Below are 11,913 nucleotides of genomic sequence, written 5' to 3'. Positions count from 1 at the left end.
CTCCCTTGACAGTACAGCTGCTGTGCAAGTGTTTAATGCATGCATGCATTCATTAGCACAGGCATACAGGAAGGAACTGAGGGAGACAGAAATCCATTGAGACAGATGTGCTTTGAAATATTTCTCTGCCTGTTCCACACCGCATCGTATTTCACATCGCAAAGCCAATCCATCGCTTTTGATGACAGAAATCAGGGCAGATCTGTGTCACAGCAGATTTTTCAAAAATGGCCAGATTCATTACTGGCTTTGCAATGCGTATGATCAAACTTTTCCGCCGTGTTACATGAGTGATAACTGCAGCCTGAGCACATCAGAGTAGAGAGGAGAAAAGAAAAAGCAAGGTGATGAAACTCCTCCATTCTCTCCTCCAGCGTGACCTATTATTATTCACTGTGAGAATTCGCTCTCATCCATGTTTTAAACTCCCATCTCTCTCCCACAAAGAAAAGCACTCGCTCAAGCTGAAATGTTAATGATGACGGCAACAAATGAATTGCAAAAAAACAGTCCTTGCACGTTTCTTGTGGTCTCTTTGGCTATCTGAAGCCGGATGACCAAGTTGAATAAAGGAGGACTGGATTATGGAAGGAGAGGAGATGAAAGGAGAGAGGAAGAGAAAGCAGAAGAGCAGTGGAGACCAGGGCAGCGGAGTTGAAAAGCGAGGAGAGTGGGGGCGTATAGAGCTGTCATTTCATCTTAGATTTTCCTCTCTCCTTGTCTCCACTCGTCTTGCTTGGTGAAATGTTAATCTGGCATGGAGTGGAAAACAGCGCAGAAGATCAAAAATAGGTCAGAGGGAAAGAAAAGAGAGGGTGAAGAACGTTCCGTCCTGTGATTTGAAAGGCACACTGAGAGAAATGAGATCAAGCTTCAGAAGATGCTCATGATATTTATTGAACACAGGCTGCTTCTTGGTACTATGGTTCCAAAAAAAAACAAGATGAATAGAGACTGTAATTAACATTTCAGATATTTAATGGATGAAAATTGGATCCTTTAACTGCTGTAAAGAGGGCTATATCAGTTTTGGTGGGCTGCGTCTCAAAAAAGGGCCGCAGTTCTGTTCTGAACAGCTGAGTGCAAATAATAAACTGCGAATAAACATATATCAACTTTATCAACTTTTAGGGGAAAATGCTTCCCTGTGCAAATTTGCAAAAACGCAAATTCATCTATCATAACTGTCCATTTGTACAAAACATCAAAAAAATTTGCACCTGTAAATAACATCTTAAGCTGTATACCTTTAAATAACATATCTGTACATTAATATATATATATATATATATATATATATATATATATATATATATATATATATATATATATATATATATATATATATATGTATACTACTGTACTATATTGCATTCTTTTAAATATTATTATTTTATAAATAATTCCTATATATGTATATCTGCACTACTTTCCTTCTGCACTGGAAGCTTCTTCTGTCACCAAGACAAATTCCTTGTGTGTGTAAACATACTTGGAATTAAAGCTCTTTCTGATTCTGAATTCATCTGTCAAACTAGACAGAAAAGGCAAATGGTTTCCTGACATGCCCTTATCCTCAAAAATCGTGAATGAAACGACGCAAGGTGAGAGAAAACTTCTCATGCTACATTAAATATGGGTTACGCTTGGTTCTGCTGCGTCACTAAAGTAAAAACTGGTTACAGAAGCAAACGCAAATTATCAGCTTGTGCAGTTTCTGGTCTCTTAAAAATATATATAATTCAAAATAATGCACATATATTCTTATATACATTCACCAGCTGGATTGCCCTTGGTTTCCACAAGAGGGCACTCCTTCCGTCTTAGTTGTCGCACAATGGACTACATATCCCATAACCCATTGCCAGGACTCATTAGCCCTGATTACTTCCACCTGTGTGTCATTACCTTGTTTAGCTTAACCGTTATAAGCCTGGTCAGTTCATCTATTCATCGCCAAGTCTTGTTTGTTGTTATACTTCAATTCTGAGCACTTTTCTGGTTTCTTGTGTTTTTGGTTTTTGACTCTTTTACCTGGTTATTTGGATTACCCTGTTTCTTTCCTGTTGTCTATTTGGATAGTTTGCCTGTGTGTTTGACCCTGTGCCTGTTTTATGGATTTACGATTCTGGATTACCCCTTAAACAACTGCTCTTGGATCTTCAACACCGTGTGTCAGAGCAGTTTCATGACAATATACTTACATGCTACATTAAATATGGTTTATGCTTGGTTCTGTGCTACGTCACAAATGTAAAAATTGGTTACTGAAACAAATGCAAGTTTTCAGCTTGTGCAGTTTCTGGTCTCTTAAATTTGTTCTGAACTATATACATTTTTAAATACATGCACAGACACACAAGTGTGTGTATATGTAGGCTACATATCTCGATCAGTATATATATACTTAAACATACACAGCAATATATATCACTTCGTTCTACCATGCAAATCTTAGGATGTGCTATATGTGGATCATAATTCCTCCTCTTATTCCCTCTTTCTTACTCTGTCTTTCCTTAACTGTGGAGCTAGAAGGGCAACAGAGGGGGTTGGGAGGTAGTCAGACTGCACATTGAGTGGAGTAGGAAAGCAAAAAAGGTTAAAGATATTAAGGAGGTTGTAGATAATAGAGGCACTTTGAACAACAAACGTGCTGAGACAGGAAGTATGCAAACACATGCACACACTCATCATACACCTGCAGAAACATCTCACACTACTTCCCTCAAAAGTTCTGTTTCTGTCACAGAGCTCTTTAGTTCCCTCTGCTGGTTGAGACGAAAAAAGCATCAGTACACAAAAATGTAAACCTGAAACCACTGATCGAGAGACTGATAAACGTCAGACTTCACGAAACAGCACCAAAACCGCTCAGCTAATAAAGGCTCTAATGTGAAGCAGAGAGTTTTAGATATATGTGCCATCTGCAGTAAGGTGAGGGAAATCACACTGTTTTAAAGGGATAGTCCACCCAAAAATCAGAAATGGTCATAATTTTCTCACCCTCGTGTCGTTACAAACCTGTCTTTTTTTTTCTTCTTCTGTGGAACATAACATAACATTTTGAAGAATGTTGGTAACCAAACAGTTTCAGTTCCCAATGACTTTTTTGTCTATAGAATTTTTGTCAATGCGAACCGAAACACTTATTTTGAGGAATGTTAACCAAACTGTTTCGGTTCCCACTGACTTCTATTGTATCTTTTGTCCATACAATGGAAGTGAGTAAATGATAACAGATTTTTCATTTTTGCTTGGACTATCCTTTTAAAGTCATCATGAACTCAAAATTGACCATTCTTATTTTTTACGGAATATTGCAGTGTTTATTATAAAGTGTGCCACTGTGTGCAATGTGCAATGGAGCGAAGGCGGGACATTCCTCCCCTCCAGCAACCCGTCACTCACATGAGATCACAGCAATTAGCAAACAAAAATCTAATGATCCAATCAATTCACAATGGACAAAATCAAGTCGTTCGAGAATTAATTTCACTTGTATATAAGGGGCCCTATTAGCCTAAAAGCATCTTCCTCCACTGACAATCATTCAAAACATAAGTATTCTAACTAAATAAATACTTTTACAAGCACCAACATCAAATATTCTGAGTGTATGGTACAGAAACATGCAGTTTCATTTCATAACACATTGTCCACACAATGTTTTCTGTGCTCTTATTTCCCCCCAATATTCTACATCCTTCCATTAACATGCTATTGTATTAAAATGAACACTAATGCTCAAGAGGAACATCAGATGTGCCCAAATGTTTTGCTCCCCTGTGACCTCATAATCATAAGTTGAACCATTTTATTATCTGAAAGCAATTTGCTGTTCACCTATTTTTAATTTGTATTGCTCACATGTAATGTGCATGTGTGCTGCAAAAGCCTGGCCCACAATACTGCGCTAATGTAATCCAACTCTACTGCACTCACTGACCCCCCATTATGAAACAAAAATGTGTGCAGAGAAGTGCTTCTTTCAAAGGAGGCCAGTCTGCTCTAAGCTTCTTGTCCATCCAGCTTTATCTCAATCTCCTTCCACAGCTTCCTTCTCTCCATCACCAGCTGTGCACACAATCCTCGGCTCTGTAGGCCCACTCGAAGGGGTCGTAAACTTCTTAATCACACCCATCCACCGCAAACTCCTGCAGAGAGAGTGATGGATATGTATTTTACTGTCACTGCACTGTTCACACTGAAATGAGCAGCCTCGGCTCTCTCGCCCTTCCTGGAGGTAGAAAAAACTGAGACTTTTCAAAAATCAAGACAAAGTGACACGTCCAAGGCCACCTTTTCTCCCTCAACACTCACTCATACACACACCTCTCTCTGGTTTTAGCTCTAATTATACTGAGAAGTAGGCTGCTGTTCTAGTTCAGAGCACCCAAGTGGGTGGCCTGATTCACCATCACTGGGCGTGGAGAGGACGGGAGGGGATGAGAGAGAAAGAGAGAGCTGTGACGAAGGAGAAGATGAGCATGGTCCTGCAGGCTGCCCACAGAGCAGCAAGACGTGCTGGAAGATGTTCTGTCTACTCACTGCTGTGAGCTTCCGAGAAATGGAGATCCTACTCATCTTATAGAATTCGTAAAATTCTTTATTATTTGTTTGTGTTTACTGCAATTTAGCGTTTAACAGCATTTATTACTGGTGTTTGCTAAGGCTTACCTTGCTATTATTGGTTATAATATAGGGGTTTGTGCAAATTTCTAAACTTGCATTTAAACTTGCATCTAAATTGTATCTAGACACCATAATATCACACACTTGGGTGTGACACATTACTAAACACCTAGAAAATCACATCGAAACCACCTAGCAACTACCCATAACCACAGATATGTATATTTAGATGCCACATTCGACCATTCCAAACACATTGAAGTGTCGGCCATCTTGGAACGGTCAACATTACAGATACTGTTTTCACCCACAGTAAAAATCAACGAGCTTTCCAAAATGCCTCAACATTGAGCAGCCTCTGGTTATAAAAAAAAAAAAAAAAAAAAAAGAGATTTAAATTCCTGGTGAAATGGGATAAACTTCGGGGGAACCTTTTAATGTCATGGTAGCTAACGCCTGTTGCTACTGAAGTCTATTGCAGATAAAGATATTCATATATGTAGGTGACCACCTGGTTATTGCACTGTTGCAGGACAGTACATTTGATTATGTGGGACAATGAGAAATAAATTTCCTACTACAGTATTATACTATGTAAATATTTATTTACATTAGTTAGAAAGCCTATTTGCCATCACGTTGGATGATGTGGATGGATGGTTAGAAGATATCATCACCCTTCACAAACAAGGAACAGGATACAAAAAGATAGCGATGGCACTAAATATTCATAGAGAATATTCATAGAAGCATAGTTTGCAAGATCAAAATTAAAGGAACAGTGGTTACACTACCTCGGGACAGAAAAAGGCAACTATCAACAGCTGCAACCATATTTCTGGTAAGGCAGGTTCAGAAAAACCCTTGAGCGACAGCAAAATGCCTGCAGCAAGACTTGGTGGCAACAGGCACTGAGGTTTCAGCTGCACAGTAAGGCGCTTACTAAACGCATGCCAGAACTCCAAGGCGTACACCACTACTGACCCAAAAGCACAAGAAAAGTCAGAACTTTTCAGTCCTATGGATCAGCGGTATGTCTGGAGGAAGAAGAATGAAGCTGAAAAGAACACGCTGCCTATACAGTTAAGCATGGTGGGGCTCGGTGATGCTCTGGGGCTGCTTTATATCCTCTGGCACTGGAAACCTGCCGTGTGTGGATCCTAGGACAAAACGTCCTGCCGGCAGTGACGGCAACCACCAAGGCTTGGTTGCAGAAGAAGTCCTGGAAGATTCTACAGTGGCCATCACAGTCGCCTGACTTGAACCCCATAGAAAATCTCTGGTGGGATTTGAAGAAGGCGGTTGCAAGAATATTACTGAACTGGAGGCCATTGCTCATGAAGAATGGGATAAGATTCCTCAGAATTATACATCTCGTTTGCAGCAGATCATAACAGCAAACGGTGTTCTACTAAGTACTGAAGATACTCATTTTGAGACATGCAGAAGACATTAAAAGTCGCATTTTCAGTTGAATTTCACTGAAATGTGAAATGTGTTGTGTTATCCATTTATTTAGTTGTTGTGTAAGCTATTTCAATGACTTTTGTTTGAATTGTTCATTGCAAACTGCTGAAAGTCTGTAAATTTTGCCAATAAACCTGATTTGCAATGGGGGTTCAATAATTTCGACTACAACTGTAAGCCTAGAACACCAAAGCATTGACCTAGCAAAGTACTATAGGACAACAAAGCAATGACCTAGCAACCACCCAGAACAGTGTCGGCGACACAAACACGTTTTCAACTGAAATACCACATCCCCTCTATCTTACTATAATGTGAGAATCTAGTTATTACTATTGGACTCTCTATTTGACATCTCTTTATCTGATTGTTTGTTCAGTTTTACAAGAAACAGACATGAATGCATCATGAGTGGTTGCTCAGCAACTAGCAGTTAGTTCATCGGGACACCTATAGTCTGATCTGATAAAGAGGTCTAAAGTCAAGCCGACATACAGCATGCAACATACACACAAAAGAATAAAAATGAAATATTCCTTATTCAGACAATTACTCCCACAATCTGCATCCAATCCACCCATCACAAAGTCCATGAGTCTGTGATGTAGCATTCTTTATGTCGGACAGACAACTGTTTGTCATCAACATTAAAACAGACTTTAGGGCAGATCTGGCAAAAAAGACCCTAATGAAGAAAGCCCAAGAGGTGAAACAAATGAAGATGAATCAAAAGGGACAGACAGAAAGAGAGAAGGGACTTGCATAACCATGAGCAGCTTCTGGTGATGCGCTGGTTGCTAAGCAACAGCATCCGTGCAGCAGCTGCATTGCGACATTGACTTGAGAACACTTAGTCTACAGTTGACCACTCTCTCAGCCTTTGACATGCTTTCTACAAAGCTGTGTCTTTGAACTGATCCCAGGTCTTAGAAAAGGCATAAAATATTGTATTCCTACCATAATTATGAAACACAACTGACTCAGGCACACACATACAGTGTGCAGATCATGGACTAGTGCGAGTGTGAGCTGTTATGCTGAGTCACATTGTGCCAACGAGGAAAGAGTTAAACTAATCACATATGGTTGGAAGAGTGTAGGAGAGAGAGGGAGAAAGGATAACGTAGAGGAGAGGGTGATATAACCAGGGCAGGAGAGACAGAGTGAAAGATCCAAGTCATTTTTTTTTATATATCGTGTAAGCTTTTCATCCAAAGAAAATTCCCGCATACTAACACTCCAAATGGTTTGGTTTGGTCCACATCAAACTGTCACATATAGGCTACCAATAAACAACAGAAGGAAAGACAGAAGATGGGACAAGGGTCAAAGTGTTTACTTCAATAGTAAAGATATGCGATCAGAGCAACATGCAGCCCTTATTCCCTTATTGCGACGGAGAAGTGGTGTCTCTGGCCCTCATTTACCAAACAAACGTAGCCTACGACAGAAAATTTGGTGTACGGTCGTTTCCGCGCAAAACTTGGCATTATCAATATGGACGTGAGCAGTGGCTATACGATTAAATCTCATGTCAGGTCTCAGCTCGTGTACGCAAGTTTTTGAGTTGCATGAACTTGCGTGCAGCAAAGTAAATCTGGTGAATTATGAGAGCATTTTGTTCATTAAGATTATTTTCTGGACTGACAACCGAAGCTCATTAACCGATCATTATCCGTTAAACGACAAGATTAGTATGTCAATTTTTTTATTAAAATACATGGGTGTCTGTGACCCATTCAAAATACCACAAATTTATCACAAATCGCTATCTCTGAGTCAGACAGCTGCCTTGTAACAATCATCCGAAACGCTATGAACAACTTAGAACTTCAGTAAAGAAAGGCATATAGTTCATCATAACATCGTAGGCTACATCATACACCCGCTATATCACTAAATCTAACCTAACGAAAAATATACCGGGATAACCTGGCATCACCTGCCATCTCTCGAGACTCCCCTGCTAGTTCTCTGTTAATGATATGCTAAAGCCCGCTGGCACATTGACGAGATTGGGTACAAAGTAGTTTGTGACGTCAGAAACACCAGCGATTTCGAACTGCATTGTCTTTAGATCACTGAAGTTTTTGAGAGAATATACTCAGCAACGGACCGGTGTTGATCTATGAATTTGCACATGGTTTATCTTAAAGCATATTAAAACACCACATAGACATATAAACAACATTAAAAACTTGATTTTCACCACAAGGGGACTTTAAATAATTAACAAAAAAAAAATAAAAAAATCATCAAACTTAAGTGCAGTCAACCAAACATAAAAGTTACTCTGCTCAATTTAAACGGTCCGCTGTACAATCAGCATAAAGCCCAACCAAACACATTTTTGCGTATAGCCCATGTGAAGGATGTTTTGAATAGTGGAACAAGCAATAAATTAGATCTAAATAAATAAATAAATCAGATTTTTTTAGTGTGTGTGTGTGTGTGTGTGTGTGAATGTGAACCGTCGCAAAAATTATTAGTTGGTTATTAATCTATTAAATTAGATTAAAATAAATTAATAAAAAATGTGATTAATATAAATAAATAAATATTTGATTAAAATTAAATAAATAAACAAAAAATAATACATATAATAATACATTACTACAGTGAGTAGAACAAAATATATAGGCTAATCATGTTACTGAATTTTTTTTAGATTTATAAAATTAATTTTTCTGTGTATAAATTGGGTGTTAATAAAAGACAGATGCCATATAAATTTTAGGATAGGGCAGGGGTAGCCTACCTCATACAGAGATGATCATATTTGGGGGTCCGTGGCATCTAAAAGATTTAAAAACCTTGGCTTACATAGCCTAATAAATTAGCAACCAAATTTTACATCGCAAATATGGAAACACTTGGATTCCGTTTTTGCTTTTTAACGTTTGTATGTTTTTTATAGCCTAATGAAAGCCACTATAGCCCACTTTTATTTTATAATTTAATATATAATTGTACAACTAGGCCTACTTGTTGTTCATTCTTTTCTGAATAGGCTACTGTTAAAATTTAAGGGGAAATAAAACCTATAGTTTATAATGTTTTTAGATGTTATTTTATTTACCGGTATTTAAATTGTGTTAATAAATTGTATACATTTGTAATTAGGAGGTTAACGGGTGTTTTTAGATCAAGATCCATTTCTTTTTGAGATTGCATCCTCTTCCTGGCCTGGCCCTCTAGGGGCAAGGCTTCTCAATTTTGGGCCGTGAGATTTAAATGACGATTGTTTTGAGCCACGTACATCATTCGTAGGCCTACAATGGAACTTTGCGGCTTGCGATGTTTTCATGAATCACAGGTGAGCCCTGTCGTAAGGTGATTCCTGCGCTCGTTTCTACCTTAGATTGATAAATGAGGCCCTCTCTGTCTTTTCATATTACTTTACCGACACCTGCTGGACACAAAAGGAAACGCAAATAATGAAGACTTAGAAACCGCTCTAATATCTCAAACTTACTCATGTCGTTTCAAACCCGTACGAATTGCAACCGAGGCTTCAAAATGGTCACAAAATATCTTAAATGTATCATGAAAGTGGTTCAAATGACCTAGTGCATAATATTCTTTTGATATAGGTCTTTTTGAGTAAAGAACAGATCGAATTTGAAGCTAGGCCTACATTTCTCTTCAGTGAGTGAACAGTAGTCAAGTTGAACTTGAAAACCGGATCAATCCGATTCGTGAATGAATCAATGTAACTGGACAAACGGTTAAATAAAGGAATCTGTATCAAAAGAATGATTTGTTCGTTATACCTGCCAAGCGAATAACAACATACATTTCGGTAAGATATTGAATGCTGTCAGAAGACATATAGCCTAGGCCCTATCTTGACACTTTTATGGTGCTTTTCTGTCCTTTCTGAAGCGTGAAATCAGTCCCTCATTGTAGGCCTAATTCTATGGAAAATTGGCTCGATGGTGTTTTAAGCCACCAATGGCGCCTTCCAGGCAGCGAGGGGATAGGTAGAGGGTAGGGTTAGATGCCTCTAAGGAGCCATTGGGGCTTAAAACACCATCGAGCGGAAAATTGACCAGTAGCCTACAAGGTTCCCGATGTGTTCCACAAACGGCAGACAGACATAGGGCCAACATAATTGAAATAAACAATAAAAACAGATAGAATATTCATTTTTTAGGTTATCTGTAACTTTAAGAAGTCATGATAGTCAAGTTTTTTCTTCTTACCCAGAAAAAGTAGGCTCTTTATGATTGTATGTCTTTTGAAAATATTGCATGTAAGACTACAGTGCAGCATTTCAGATGGCACAAAAGCCCTCTGCTCTTCACATCAAAACTCAATATGACCTTCAAATGTGACCTGCTCCTGTCAGCACAGAGAGAGAGAGCAGTTGCACTACATCTCTGTGTTGGCATGATTGAATTCCTTGAACTCTTAATCAATAGTAAATGACTTCTTGGAAGTTACTATATCAACCTCAATCCAGCTGCCTTTTAGATTAGAAAACATACTTATATTTCTAGTGGACAACTTTGATGTTGAATGTTTGATAAATAGGTCTACTACTTGTTATTACTGCATGTCTGGTAACTCAATGCCCTCTACATGGATGTCTCACAAGATCCAGCCAGACATGGCATGGCGTGCAGAGGAGAGAATGCAACCCGACCCTTGCCCTCCCCATATCTGTAAAACAGACAAAGCCTGAATGATGAACCGACAACATATTATTGTATCGCAACGTTGGGCCCAGCAGTAAGAGGCGAGTGGCCTGAAACCTTTTGAACTTGCAGAACAGGCTGTTTGAAAGGTACTTTTAACCACAAGGGGGTAGAACTGAGCATTAGAGATGTCCTGAAGGTAAATTAACAGGATTTTTCTTTTTCCAAGTCAAAATAACTCTAGCAGAGGACAGGAAGAATCTTTAAAATAACAAAATGTTTGGGTGACTTGTCTGCTAAAAAAGGTTGACTATTCTTTTCTTACCTTATTTAAGCTGGATGACAAGACCAGATGAACCTGGCTAACACAGGATCATGAGAACCTTACTGTGAACTTCAAACTGTTGCGATGCCCAGATGTCTGGGTATATTTATAGTTCAGTACAGTGTCTTTGAGGCAGACTCCAACCATGCTGAACTCCTGCAGGTCCCTAAACATTTACCCACTGACCTCAAGTCCCCCGAACAGAAGTGCATTACATAATACTGGTTTGAAGTGACTAGGGCATTAGATTGAGAGATTACATCTTTTTCTCACACCTCCATCCTACCTTCCCTCTCTTCCTCAATCAATGCAGCATTTAAGTTATTCAGAGGTCTGCTGCAGATAAACTTCCCCAGTACTATTTTTACCTGACTTCAACAGAACACACTGCAGAAACAAATAACCTGACACTTCCTTCAGTTCCAGTCACGCAAGAGCCATTTTCTCAATGTTTGGTCATAAATGTAGCACATTTTAATATCATCTCAATTCTTCTAGCTAATCAAGTGCTTTTTTTTTAACCTGTTAGCACAATGCTAAGCTAGTAGGCTAAGTACAAAAGGCCAACCAAAAACACAAAAAAAGGGTAATTTGCTATTTTTAGCACTTGTAATACAAAGTTAAATATGAATATCATTTCAAGAACTAAAAAAAAAAATCCACCACTTGAAAATTAATCTCAAACCATTTCATTGAGGTGGCATTTAAATTTCACAGAACATTTTCACTATCAAATTTAGAAGATCCAATCTGGTGTCCGTGTGCTAAATGCAAAAGGAAAACAGGAAAACAGATTACACATAGAACACTTTTATTTTTGAATATTAAGACAATGAAGCATAAGCC

Source organism: Scardinius erythrophthalmus (assembly GCF_964197995.2).
Source record: "Scardinius erythrophthalmus genome assembly, chromosome: 18".
NCBI lineage: Eukaryota > Metazoa > Chordata > Actinopteri > Cypriniformes > Leuciscidae > Scardinius > Scardinius erythrophthalmus.
This window is presented reverse-complemented; position numbering follows the sequence as displayed.